Below are 15,739 nucleotides of genomic sequence, written 5' to 3'. Positions count from 1 at the left end.
ATTTAATCAGACCTTGAAGAAAATACAAATAATAATAATAATAATTATTATTATTATTTAACACCTGGATATTTGCTGAACTTGCATATAATGTGTAACATTAACTTTATATTAACTTAGTCTGTTTCTGTTTCAAAAAAAGGGCTTCAATCTTTCATAGTTTATCAATATTTTTGTAATCTATTTCATTTTTCCTATAGTGAATCAATTTCATTATTCTTTCTTTTTTAAATAGGCTGTAAAAGAGTTCATATCTGTCATAAACGAGTTACGATCAACTCAGAATATTGGACCTTTATCATGGAGTACTGCTGTGAAATTTATGATGGCTCGAAAGTTCGATACTCATCGAGCTTTGCAGTTATATGAAGCCCATGAAGTAATTTTTGGATTCTTATTTTTGGTTTCTGTATTATTAAAGATGCACCGAGACCGAATACCATATTTTGCTGAATACTGAATATTCAGCTAAAATTCTAAGCAAATATTCGGCTGAATTCCAAATACCTGGTTAAAATATTTTAACTGTAATATTTGTATTTTATAATTTATGCCACTTTAAAGTAGTGTGCCTTTTTGAAATGCAAATTCATTTTCTTTTTAAGTCCCTTATCCACATTAACCATATAATTATCCATTCAAAATAAATAAAAAATGAAATAAATCATTGCAAAAGCAATTTATATAGTAAATGATGAATTTCATTTACAGTTATCTAAAATTGTGCATAAATTGATAGTCAGTTTCTTTCCTAATATATAATTTGATAACTGATTATCATAGTAATATGTTATGCGTTTAACAAAGAATCTTGTAGAACCCCTAATGTTCCACACCATAATTTACTATATTAAACTTTGATAATGATTAATTTAATTAGAGGGTATTAAAACGGAACTTCATATCGTGTAAAGCTTCTTAAATTTGCAAAATTTAATATTGAAGTGTTTCCTTTAAATATTATTATATAATCATCTTTTTAATAATCACATCTGTACCTATTGTTCTTTTTCTGATCTCCCAAAAAATTAATGACCAAAAAAAACTTTGGTATGTATTTGAGTATAATATAAAAGAAAAAAAATACTGAAGTAAAAGTGTTGGACATTTTCTATCCATGTCACATGGCAGCAGTTTAGACAGCAACTATTCCTTTCCCCAAATTTACACGAAGGCGATTACTTCTTTTTTAACCCTGACACACAAAGGAAGGGGGTTATAAGTTTGACGTGTCTGTCTATCTGTGGAACTAGAGCGCCTCAACGGATTCGAAAGGAAAGTTGATTGAGAATGTTCTTAGCTATGTTGCATCTTTGGATGACATTAATTAACAAAGATATTAATTAAAACCCTCTAAACGGTTTTTCATGATTTTTGCAGTGAAAACATAGTCAAATATTTTAAAATTTAATACCAAAATAAAGAGAATTTTTTTCCCGCGTCTAATAGAATGTGTTTAGAACTTCCATGTTTCATAGAATTCAAATTATAAGGTTTTTAAAAGCAGATTTTAGTAACGGCTAAGCCTTAATTCATACGATTGATAATGAATTCATTGTTGGCCGACAAGGAAATAAAACACAATGATTTAAAATTTTTATCTGTTGCCAGTTTCTATTTAATAACAAATAAAATACTTGACTTTGATTTTGAATAATATAAGACTTTTAAAATAAATTTCAGTTTTCTCTCTTGATTCTAAAGTTGCGACTCAGTCGGGGGTTTTTAAAATTTTTAATTTTATCGTTGCTTGTTCTTGGTACTAACTAAGATATGATAGACGCTGTATTCTTTTGTTGTTTTTGCTAAGAAAGTAATCTTATCTTTGTACCTCAGAGCCAGATGGGCGCAAGTCACATTATGGTAATTTTACTGGAGAGAGGAAAAACTTTTTTCTGGCGCATGCTAAAGAGGGGACACGCGTTCTTTTAACCTGGTAAAAAATTGAAAAAAAAAATTGTTAAAGAATTACGTTTACATAGCTCGATGCAGAATGGGCTTATACGTACTATGCACTAATAATCAGAAGATCACAATTTTTGGACTTAAGTCAGTCTGGCTCTGAGGTACAGAACTAAGAATTTGGGGCCCATACGCAACATTTTAAGGGGGTGACCCTTATATATTTCCCTTATGGTTTAACAGGATATTTTTCTCTTGGAAACTGATTTCAGTACAGATTAGACTTATTAAAATTTGACATTTTTAATGGCTGGAAAAGAAATGTTTTTACATTTTTCCAAAGAAAAAAGTACTTAAAGCAAGGAAGTTCTAATTTCTAAAGGGGAACTTGAGCCCCCACTTGTCCCCCCCCCCCTTATATGGGTGCTCATGCATCACCTCCTATGTAGAAAGCCCAATCACTGGTTTCATCACATGACCGAAAAAGTCTGACTCAGAGAAAATTTTCTGATGAAAATCGCTTTAATTTATGTCTCATAACATACTAAAGCTATTATTTTGAGAACAGTAGTTCACCAAACATATTAACATTGTTCAAAGAAGAAATCAAAAGTTTATTTTCCAAGTTAATGCTCTTTTTTTTCTTTAAATTGAGCAAACATATAAGAAAGAGCATAGGGAATAACAAAATTACAGTAACCAAATGCATTGTATCATATCCGCATGATTTTTAAAGACTCTTATTTGGTTCGAAAAATAATGTCTTAGTTATCAGTATCATAACGAAGTAAACATAAAGGAAAAATTTAAGTTTTAACATTATCATAGACTCATATTTCAACAAGAATGACATGTTTTAAATTTTCCAATCCGCTTTCTTAGAAACATTCACGTACTTAGCAACGCAATCGCTATCACAATAAAGTATTCTAAAAAGTGTATAACTGAATATGAAATGCATTCTGCATAAATATAAAAATATGCATATTAATTACGTAGATCCTGCGCCTCTATCTGTAACAAAAAATAACCAAATGAATATTTTGCGAAACAGAAAGCAACATTGAAAAAAATTTCAGTTGTGGGTGAAATATTTTCTTCTTGTTTATGTACCTTGGTGACATAAGTTTTATCTCTCTCAATCAATTAAAACAAATCTTTAGCTTTATTCTTACAAATTTCCATGAAGCTAGTAGCTGCATTCTATTGAAATTATTGAAATGATGACAAAAAATTTAGTGATCAGAATTTCTTTCATTGCAAAAATGCAATTTGTGAGATGGAACGAGCCATTGATGGCTTGAAAAGGAAAACAAAATTTCTTACCTGTTTTTATGTTGTAAATTATATCCATTATAGATAATTGAAGTTCTAAGATTTTCATTTCTTTTTTATTCTTCATTACAGTGTAATAGTACAAAAATGATTTTATGTTTGCATAATTAATTTTACTATAAAAAGGAGTTTTACTAAATCCAGAGTGAACTCTACTGTCAGTAGTATTAGTGAAAAAAAAAAACTTAGAATTCGAAACTTAATTTGACATTGGCGCTCGCATTGGCCAGTGCTGAGAGCGCTAAACAGCCAAATAAGGATTTTTGAGTCAGCTGGTTTTTAGCACGTCATTGCTCATTTAAGGTAACCGCTGAAGAGGCCTTCTTGTTGGTAGTGATGGCTCATGGCACATATTAACTTGGGCATTAGATTAAAAGAAATTAAATGTCCTCAGTTTTCTGACTTTTGCAAATATTTTTGGTTATCCTCTAACAGATGCTTTTAAAGCAAATGCATTTTTCAGCATACAACGCTTGTAATTAACCCCCCTCCCCCAGAAAAGAAAAATGAATCAAGTTCATATGTAGAAAACTTAACTTTTTTAAATATAAGTTGTGTGCTTTAAAATCTTGCAATTTATATCATTATGCATTTGAAACAATTTCACATGTGTTGATGTTAATCCTTTTGCAGATTATTAGAAGAAAAGAAGGCCTTATAAGATTTGATCCTAATTGTGACCCTCTAAAGTCAGAGTTGGAAACTGGAAAATTTACTATATTAGTAAGTGTCTTTTGTTTCATATTTTTGTGTAAACAATAATAATTAATACATCAAAGTATTTAAGTGAATAAAAAACTTTTTTTTTTTTTTTTGTGATGACTAACAAAATGCAATAACTTATAAATGAGCAAAATGTACCAGCTCAATGAGCAATTAAAATCATCTATGATTAATATTTTCAAAAATGACGAAAAATGTTTTGTTAAAAGTAACTATATTCAGTACAAGTGATAAAGCAAAAATATTAAGCAAATATTATGACATTTCTGTAAACAGATGTTTTAGGTTTACACAGAAACCCTCAGTGCAGAAAAAGATTTGAACTTTCAATGATGAATATGTCAGCAAAGTCACTATGCTGACAATATTTTAAAGTAACCGTTTAGTTTTATTTGTTTCAATGAAAATGTTTGTTATAGAAAACTTAGAAGAATAATGATTGTGAAATTACTGTTTTTGCTATAAAAAGCTTATTTTACTACCCATAAGGGTTCAATGTTCTTCCCAGGGTTTAAGCTGAGTTCAATTGCAAAAAAGCTAAAATTGGAAAAAAAGAGCTTTTTAAATGCCTCAATGGGTATTTCATCTCCAGTTGAAAACTAAATTCAGTCTTCAGCTATGGCAGCTTTTAAAAAGTAAATACCCAGCAGCTAATTGTTTATTTTTTAAATTTGACCAAAAAAATTTTATATCCTACTTTTTTTTTGAGAGGAGACTAGTTTGATTTTCCAAACAACATGCATTATCTCCTTTTAATAATGCATTGATTAGGTGGAAATAATGCCCATGGACAGTGGCAGATCTATGCAGGGGGGGGGGCTAAGGGGGCTATAGCCCTCGCCCCCTTGAGGTCTGAACTTACACTAGATAAAATCGAAATTTCAGAGACTTTTTGTACTGCAATACATTTGCGAATTTAAATATCCATTACATTTAAATATAACTACTATATATAGTGGCAAATTAATAGTAGGGGGAGGAGACTAGGACACTGCAGCCCCTCCCATAGTCCCATTTGGTCAAAACTTAAAGATAGATGAAATTGTGATCTGCAATTGAATGAAAAGATTTGTTGGAAATAGTTTTGTTCTGCATTTTTTTTTAATTTGAAAGTTATTACTTTTAAATTAAACCAGCCATATATATTTAACTTATTTCCCAGGTTAAGTCGGCTATATCCCCCCCCCCCCCTCCCTCCTTCCATGAGGTCAGAAATAACTCTAAACAAAACCGAAATTTCAAAGATTTCAAATACGTCAATACTTTTGCAAATTTAAGCATGCATCATAATTAAATAAATATATACACTGTGGCATATTAATGGTGAGTGGGATGGGGGTGGGGGGCTAAAGGAACTGTAGCTCCTTCTCCCATTCGTTAAAAACTTACAACAGATTGCAATGTGATGATTTGCAATGGCATGGATAGCTTGTAGGAAATAGCTTTGTCCTAATGCTATCAAGGTTTTTTAATCTGAAGTTATTAGTTTCAATTTAACTCAGTTATATATTTTACTTTGTTCTCAGGTTAACGGGGCAATAGCCCCCTTCCCCCCACCTATGAGTTTAGAACTTACTCTAGATAAAACAGAATTTTTGGAGACTTTAAATACTGCAGCACTTTTACAAAGAGAGCCTAAAACTGTATTTAGGCCTCTAACTTCGAGAAATTTTGTTGGGTGAGCCCCTGCTTCCCCCTAATGTCATCAAAGATTACTTAAAATTGCATTTTTAGAACACTATTTCCAAATATTTCTGGAGAAAATTTTCTAGCTTTTTTTTTTCCATATACATAATGTTTACCCCTTTTTTGGACAAACATAGAATGAATTTGTGTTTTTGCGTTTCAATTTCAAACTACTTCTTGTGTGAAACTTCTCCTATCTATATTTAGCATCGCCTAAGTGAGCTTTAAAGTGTTTTTAGGATGGAGAAGGGCTCCTGAATCTCCTTCCCCTAACAATACCATAAAACAGCGTTTCTTAAATTGTGTTCCGCAGAACCTCAGGGTTTCACGGAACTCTCTCAGGGGTTCCACAAGACTTGCATGTGTTCATTCAAGTTTGTCACTTAAAAATTGATAAAAATAATGCCTTTTCAATATTAAGAACAAATTTACTATTTATTACTTTCGCATACTAGTCTGAGCATTATTATTCTTCAGAGAAAGCCGCTATAGAAATAACTTTATTTATTGCCAAAAATAATGCAAATTTTAGGCAATCAAAAACAGCCTGAAATTGTGATTTTTAGATTTCGACTGTGAATATTTTCCAAGATCAATCCCAAAACACCCCCTTCTTAAACTGCATCTTAAAAACTTCAATTTCGAAAAAAAATCCGGAGGCAACCATTGACCTAATATTCCCAATGATAGTTTATAAAGGGAATTCAATGTTAAAAATTTTTTGAGAGGGTACCCCAAACCCCCTTTTATACAACACTAGCTGCGTTGCCCGGCTTTTGCCTGGTCTACCATGAAAATAAAAATTGTGTCAAGTAAAGTATATTCAACAATCAGGCGTAAAAAAATAAATAAAAAAACATCATGATTTCCCTTCCAAACAATGACGACAGATATTAAAATACTTTTAAGAAATTAAATCCAGAAAGATGGATAAATGCGTAACCATGGAAACACAAAATGAAATAAGTTTAAGGAATTAAAATTCGAAAGAAAATGGTTCACAATTTGAATGGAATCGAGATTTCTTAAACTTGATTTAAAAACGCTGTAACTTTTTTTCCTTTCGAGATAAAAGCTTATTTTTTCGACCATAGGTCGAGTTTGATCGGGAGTAAAAAAGGTTGCTTTTTCCAATGGTGCCAAAAAGAAAGCTGTGGGATAATTCCTTCAATTTTTATTGATTTATTTAATGAAGAAAGTAGTGCCTAAATTTCACCTAAGCCTAAAAAAATTCGAGCTAAAAACGCAAATAACTCCTGCCGTAATAAAGTTAGAGCATTGAAACAAATTGCATAGAACGCGGAAAATTCTACCCTTTGTGTAACGATGTGTAATATTATTATGTGCAAGCCATTTTTTACCCCCATATTTGAGAATTTATGTGAATATTGGACATAAATTGGAATAAAAAAAGAACTATTCATCGAATTATTTTTGAACTGGTCTGCAAACCTTCTCAGGACCTTAAAGGAACAAACTCTGAAAATTTCAGCGCAATCGGCCGGGTAGTTCTCGAGTTTTGCGAGTTCAAACACACAGACGCTTTTTGGGGATTTCATTTTATACTATGTAGAGATTACCAACTATTGCCTAAAATTACAATTTTTAACCTCAATACCAAATATTCTAATCTTGATAAATGCCAGTATCTATGGCCGCAGTTAAAAAGACAATTTCAACATTTAACGAGTAAGAACTAATTTATGGAGCAGTACTGGTCAAGAGCATCTAATTGGTTTAGCTCTGTCTGATATCAGCACACAATGGCATCGGAGTTTTTAATTTATAAATAACTTTTAAAATGTTAAAAAATGAGACATTTTGCGTTTTAAGGTTTAAAAACTGCTTCTGGGTGAATTTAAGAGAAATCTTAACACTACTGCAAGTAAAATAAATCAGTATTTCTCTTCCTAAAAAAAATATTTTAATTATAAAACTCAGGCATGGATTCTGAGGTTATTTATCCCTTTTCAAATCACAAAAAGGAGCATATTGGTATTTTACAATGGCAAATAATAATTACCAGTTATCAATAATAAGCATGATCTAGAATAAAGTCTGTTTAACTAGCGATTTAATGACAAATAATTAATGTGATAGTCTATTTGAGGAAAGAAGCTGGGCCCCTCCAAAACCGAATTTGGCCATGCCCAGGGCCCGTCTAACTAAAAGGTAGGCCCAAGGCCGACAATAATTTGGAGACCACTTTGAAGGCTCTATAGCGGAATGCAATGGTTGATTTACAGGTTTGGGACCCACAACAATTTGGAGACCACCTTGAAGGCTCTATAGCGGAATGCAATGGTTGATTTACAGGTTTGGAGGACAATCGGAATGCATTTTTTGAGGCCTCTAGTCTGTCTTTCTATCCCTTACTATGTTCATTAATGAATCTCCTTCGGGGCCTCTCTCAATTGTGACATGGTAAATTCGCTACTGGCAAAATGAAAAAAAAAAGAATCCTATTAGAAAGTTTTTTTTTTTTTTTGAATTAACAAGAACCTCAATCCCATCTCACCTAACTTTACCACCAAAATGTTCCGAAAATTGTGTTTTCGACATCATTTTTTTCAAATTTCTACGGGAGGGTTCTAAACCCTTTCACGCATCCGCTTCTTTTTACTATACCTTTCTTCAGCAAAAGCTGGGGTATAATGTTTATACCCTACCTTTTATCTTCACTTTTTCAATAGAGATACCATGTTTGCACACCGTGTTTTGCGAACGTATTTTTATCTACCAATGTGGTAATCTACTCAGCTTTATATGAGATTTTTGCCAGTGCATGGTTTTAGTTACTCCAGACTCATAAGCACAAGACTAGAGCACAATCTCTGTATGCTGTAACTGACGTTTTCAGTGTTTGCTTGCAATTCAGTCTTAGCTCTGACCATGGGGTGGTAATTTGTAGCTTTATACTGAGGAGCCATATCCAACTGAGGAGCATATAGTGTTTTCAGACCTTTAAAATGTTCGCGAGACTATTTATTTTATTCAGTATACTATATAAGTTTATTTCAAATAAAAGAACATATTTAAAGTCTTAAATTTTTTTGCGAGAGGGACCCCTTGTAGACAAAATTTCATATTGTTTAAACATGAGTGTCTGGCCTTCTAAGAGCGTCCCCCCCCCCCCCCCCGTGATTAATAGTGCCCGAAAAAACGACGAAAATTACCCTCGAAAACTGACTCCTCACTTGGATCAAGGTTAGCCCCCCCCCCCTTTGCTCGAGTTCTAGATCTGCCACTGCCCATGGAGACTAAGTCTTGTTGAACCTTATAGGATTTCAAACATGTTAGGTATGATTTATCATAAGATTAAGTTAAAATCATCATGCTTGCACCGTCTCTCTCATTGTGCGTAGCTTTTTTTACTTATTTTTTGAATGAAAAAGCAAAAATGCCTTGCTTCACTAATTGAGGTAGTATTTTCTCATTTTGTGAAAAATGCAACCATAGCAGGAACTCTGGTTCTTCTCGTGATTCAAACTATTGAGTTTTAAATTTTCCGAACTTTAACTTGACCCAAACCTTTCCATCAAAAATATAATTTTCCATTCTTTAGTTCTTATTTTTGTATTCTGTTTGGTAGTTCTATAAACTCTTCTACTTTTATGCTTGATTCAATAATGAAAAATAATTTAAACAAAATATTTTCCCTAAAAGTGTCTTTAAATTAATTTTTTTAGCCCACCCGAGATTCTGGAGGTGCAGCACTTGCTTTATTTACTGCTGGTCGCCACAACCCATTTGGGAATTCACATAATGTTACACTTCAAGGCGTTGTGTATCAATTAGATGTAGCTTTAGAAAGGTATGTTTTCCATTTATTTTCAAAAGGTAAAGTTTTCATTCAATGTTTTTAGTTTTCTACCTGCATCAAATCTTTATAAGGCAGTAGAAAATACAGTCGGATCTCCATATATCGAAGTAGCAAATTGACGGAAAAAAAACTCGATACATTGAAACTTCGATATATAGAAACGATCTTAGTTTCTCATAAAAATCTCCTGAAACATTAAAATTAAAACTAATTTTCGCCAACTGTAATGCCGATTCATATTTTTGAATACGTTTCTGTAACTTTCAGTACTTTTATTACGACTTTCCGATTTCTCATAATAACATGGACTCTGCTTGCAAAAGTACTAATTTACTAAAAATGAGATTTTGGGGCCTTCCTACTTCTTCATTCTTCAGCAATTCAACTTGATCCGCTTTGTAACATTAGGGGATTTTCGTTTTGACAAGGTAATCGAGAGAAAAGTAAAAAATCAATCTACTTAACTTGAATAATTTTCACTGAAGCTAAAAAGCCTTGGAATGATAATCAACAGACGGGAGGGATAACTTGGAAACTGATTTTACTGTTTTACTGGTTGCATCTAAGATTTGAAATAAACTTGAAGGAATTTATAAACTCCGAAAAGTTAACAAGGACCTATCTACACACCCTTCAATCCTAGATTCCTTATGAGTTTTGTAGCTATAGTAAACATTCGTCGTATTTGTATTTGTAAAGCAAAAAAAAAAAAAAAAAATCTGCGAATGTCTCGAAATGTTTTTTGATATATAGAGATTTTTTCGATGTATAGAAACAATTTTTCTATGTAATGGACATGAAATTTTTCTGGGACTTCGATACATAGAAAATTGTGATATGTGGAAGTTCGATATATGGAGGTGCGATTGTAACTTCCCACAGAATTCAACAAAAACTAGTGTCCACAATGAACTATTTGACCATCTCTGATTATTTCATACTGACATTAGTCATAACAGAGAGAGTATAATACATCAATATTTAAAGTTGGGGTAAAAGTTAAATATTTTTTAAAGCCTAAATAAATTACTCTAGCTTTAACCAATGTTTTTTACTGTAACACTTATGTGTTGTGAATGAATAAAAAAATTGCCTTATAAAGGGTAAACTTATCTATAGGGTGGAGTGACCAATCAAGGCATTTCAATCAGCCGAGGTTGAAACGTTGAAAGTAGAACTGAAACTATAGTTAGTCTAATTGGTTCATTTATTCACTTATGAACAAAAAAAATATTGAATCATTTGAATGCCTGTAATATCTAATGTATACTAAACAGTAAAATTTATATTGTCTCACTTTTAATGCAACCTGCTGTGCTATTTCATATGTATTTATGTTTTTTGTAATTTTTTCTTAACAGTTTTCAAACACAGAGATGTGGTGTTGTCTTTATTTACAACATGAATGATTCTAAATATTCAAATTTTGATTATGAACTCAGTCAGAAAATGCTTACTCTATTAAAGGTATGTTTTGTATAATTGAAAATTTTTCTATGACAATACCACCCTGATTTAATCAAATAATATTGATTTTATTTTGCTTCTCTTTTAAAAATATTCATTCTTTCTGTTGTAGTAAAGAATCAGAACTATTACATGGCAATTATTTTCAGGAAAGGTTTTGACACTAGTTATTGAAGGTTATGTTTTGTTTCATCATAAAATGCTTACACAAACCCTATATTTTGATGAACCTTCTTTGAACTGAAATTTTGTTTTTGATCCAGTTTTGTCAACTCTTTAGGAGTTTGAATTTTTGTATTTAACAACAGCTTTGACATAATCAGGATTGCCAAATATTTAATTTTTAGTTTAACTTAAGATATATTGCTAAAAACTGCCGGGAGTGTCTCGTTACGTGTTTGTTGAGCCTCTCAGCTGTACATACTCAATCAATGTCCAACTAGCCAGAAGATAGTCAGTCCATGGAGGTCAGTTTTTGCATTGGTTCATACATTTGCTCCTTTGACTGCCTTTGACTGCCGACAAAACTAATTGCTGTGATGCATTGGTTCATACAGTAGAAATCCTTTGACAAGGCTTTATTAAAATTCTGTTGTATAAAATTTAATCTTCCAATATAAGTAGAGATTTTAATAGTAGTGGCTCCTGAATTTGTGCATATAAATACATGAACCCACAAGAGAAATGATGAAATGTATTAATTAACAATTAAATCAAAATGAGATCTAATGTAGGGCCATATTTTTGACAATTTACTGGATGTGTGCCCTCCCCTTTCAGTATACTAATATGTAGCTAAAGTATAGTACTGCTGTTTACCATTAGAAGTACAAAGCACTTAAATCTTCCTCGATCACATATGTGAATGGTGAACCACCCGTTCGAGTCTTTATGAGATAGAAATGGACACAGGAGCAAGAGGAGAATCGCATCGCTGATACTTTCCCATTTGCAGATCTTCAATTTAAAAAAAAAATGTAGTTGCCTTTTTTTTTTTAAGCAATCACGATTGCTTATTGCTTTCATTTGACTGTTTTTAGCGTGCTATCATTTTTCCCACCGGCGCGGCGCCACCCTCTGCCAGCACCACCCGTCGCGTCGGCCGGCCTCACGATGCTGCTCCTCTAGCGAAAACCGTCTCCAGGTTGTGTCCATATCCTACACACACACGCATACATACACGCACCAACACACACGCACACACAAAAACATACACAAACACCACCATACACACACATACACAAACACATACGCATGCATACAGACACCTACACATACACACAAATACACACAACTGCCCACACATTCATGCCTGCACACAGACACAAACACATATGCTTACATACACATACCCCCCACGCACACAAACACTCATACACACAACTACCCACACACTCATGACTGCACACAGGCACAAACACACATGCCTACACACATACACATACCCTCCCCCCCACACACATACAAACACACACTCGTATTTGTGAAAAACATAATTTGAATTCAAGATGACAAAATTCAAATTAATTTTTTTTTTTTTTTTTTTGGCATTTGACTTTTAGTTAAATTTTGCAGCTCAGCCTTGAAAATTTTAGACGATGTTATATTACCTCTTTTTGCCAGTTTCAACTTTCATCAAGATTCTTAAACAGGGAGGCACAATAAGGTGGGCCAAAAAAAACCATTTTTTTAAATTTCAAAGTTGTAATAGCGAATTATAAAGAAAACAAAGGAAAATTATGATCGCGCATGGGGCCTAAAATTTGACAAAATGTAAAAAAAAAACATTCATTTTTGAGATTAAAAAAAAAAATTGTGAATTAGACGTTTTCTTAATGTAACAGTTTGTAAGGTCTTAAAACAAAGCCTCAAAACATTGTGTTTAAATTTAGTTTTGATCAGCTAATATCTTCTGGTCACGCTTAAGCCCCAAACTTTTTCAAAATAATGAAAAAGTTACATTTTAATGGGTTTTCGGTATTTGATGAATAATCAGAATTTAAATAAAATAGACAAAGTATTTTTTTAGTTGAACAGAAAAAAACGATTTAAAAAAAAAATGCTGCCAGGTTCAATCAAGGTTTTCCAGTTATGCAAAGGCTTAGAAACTCATGTATGCAGAAGTCGCAAAGCAATCCAGACAACGTCATACTTCTGTCTGGGGTGCTCCCTCCACACCATCCTCGCCTTCCTAGAACCATGTCTGCGGTCTCCCTACATTGTTTTTTTCAGTCTGCATCTCTCAGTAGTGATTGTAGTGCAATATTATTTAGTTCAATCTACTAATTTCTTTCTGTAACTCTTGTAAGTTTCTGTCATGATATATGCCCGTGCAATGGGGAGTTTGTCTCCTCCATTTCAATGAATTGCCATTCTGCCACAAGTTTAAGCTTTTGGATCGCAAGACAATGGAGCCCAGTACCTCTAAAGGGCCAATTGGTCTTGGTAAAAAGGTAGTTGGCTGTCTAGAAAATTACTTTCAAGCAATTCCCAGTGCCACACGCAAACTATTGAACCCTGTATAAAATTCATCACGGTAGTCTTAGGAAAAGTTTGTGGAGCTGAATTTCGAGAGGAATTTATAAGAACCACTCTTAAGTCCAGATCATCCATGTCCAACTTCACCAGCAAAAAGGTCTTCAAATTCAGGGATTGAGTCGCCTCCAATGTGTGATTTGATGTCGTTGTCGTCACTGATTTATTATAACAATGGGGAGAAGATAATTCAAAGTACATCCAGTTGACAATTTCTGAGTATTCTTGCACATTGAAGTTGACTTTTGGTGGTGTGAATGTCTGTTTTCCTTCTTGGATCTATCTGTCTTGCCTTCAGAATTCTTCGAACCCCGAACATTAATGCATTTATTGTCATCTTGAGTCATGGCTAAACAGTAGTTTCTGGATAAGCGAAAAAACCCCATTCCGTTCGATCTCAGGGTGACAACATAAAGCAAAGGTTATGGCAAGTACCTGATATATTGTACTGCTTGGTTAACAAGTTTTGAGCCGTCTTAAGATGGTTTGATTTCAAAACCACATTGGCCTGTATGTTTTCGATATAAACTCTACTAATTTTCGGAAGTTCAAATGCTAGGCTTACATACACAATCTGAGAGTTCTATTGCTTTCGTCAACCACCTCGATGTGATAAAAACCTAAGATTTTGTACAGCCAAATCTTCTTTACAAGTTCCTGATACAGTTGCCTTTGTAACATCAAATAAATGTTGCTGAATGTGTTTTGGTCAACCTCTAGCACCATGCAATCAATACTCTGAAAGTCAACTACCAGAAGATTCTGGCAGTCTACTACCTTTGCCCTAATTGACCCTATAGAGGTACTAGACCCAGTTGTCTTGTCATCCAAGAGCTGAAACATGTGGTGGAATGGCAACTCATTGAAATGGAAGAGACAAACTACTCATTACACAGTCATATTTCATGACAGAAACCTCTTCATCGTCTAAAATGGTTTTTAACACTACAAATTTGAAAATTTTCCGGCGGAGAAATCCCCAGGCACACCCTTTACTTCGGAGTTACTATACTTGCAGATGGTTCATATGGGCTTCCTCTTAGATCACACGTAATATACAGTCGCTTTAGAACACAGTACTGATTACAGGGATACCATTTTGAGAGACAGTATATGCAAACGTTTGTTAAGAAAAGAGGGAAAATAATTGGAAAGGTTACAGCCTTTATGTTAAACTTGCGTCGTCTAGTGAAAATTCCTTAAAAAATGCTCTAGTTAAAGTTGTGATAAATTGATACTTTTAAAATTCAAAAATGTTCAAAAACATCGTATTTTCCAAATGGCCCTCTCCGAGAATTGTGTCGGGATCCTCCCTTGGAACCTGACAGCTTTTTTTCTATCTTATTTTCAATTCAACTGAAAAAATACTTCATCTATTTTATTTAAATTCTGATTGTTCATCAAATACCGAAAACACCATAAAAATGTAAATTCCAAAATAATGAAAATTTTTTTTTCATTATTTTGGAAAATTTTGGGGCTTAAGCGTGACCAGAAGATATTAGCTAATCGAAACCAAATTTAAACACAATGTTTTAAGGCTCTGTTTAAAACGTTACAAACTATTACATTAATAAAATGTCTAATTAACAAATTTTTTTTAAAATCTCAAAAACGATTTTTAATTTATTTTTATTTTGTCAAACTTTTTGCCCATGAGCAATCGGAAGATGTCAATCGATTTCCATAATTCTGTTTTTCTTTTGTTTGTCTTTATAATTCACAACTTTTCCACGCTATTACAACTTCAAAATAAAAAACTGAGTTTTTTCGGCCCACCCTAATGCACAACCTTTTTGAGACAGGGCCACAAACACAGGAACTGATTAAGCTGGGGCCCCCGGGGGGGGGGGGTTGCTCAAATCATCAAAACGCATACTGAATTTTGCACTGTATTGCAACCGCAAGTCTTTAAAATTGGCACACAAATATATCTATTGAATAGTTTAAATTGCATCTTTAATTTTTTTTTTCCAATTAGGGTTAGTCAAGACTTAAAGAGTAGTAGCAAGGTACCAAGTTCGAAAAATGTTTCCATCTCTTCTTCCTATTTTTGGTCTTATTCAAATTCATGCAGAAAAAGTTAGTTTGGAAGGAAAGATGAAAAAATCATCACATCGAAAAATGAGCTTCGCTTAAGTCATTGAAACCTTTTTTTTTTTTTAGCAGCATGACTTTTTTGTCTATGAGTACAAAATTATTGGCGACTTGCCTGCAAGTCAAGGGTGCCCATATGCAAAATTGTAAGGGGGGGGGGATTCAGATTTA

Source organism: Uloborus diversus, unplaced genomic scaffold (assembly GCF_026930045.1).
Source record: "Uloborus diversus isolate 005 unplaced genomic scaffold, Udiv.v.3.1 scaffold_1303, whole genome shotgun sequence".
Classification (NCBI taxonomy): Eukaryota; Metazoa; Arthropoda; class Arachnida; order Araneae; family Uloboridae; genus Uloborus; species Uloborus diversus.
This window is presented reverse-complemented; position numbering follows the sequence as displayed.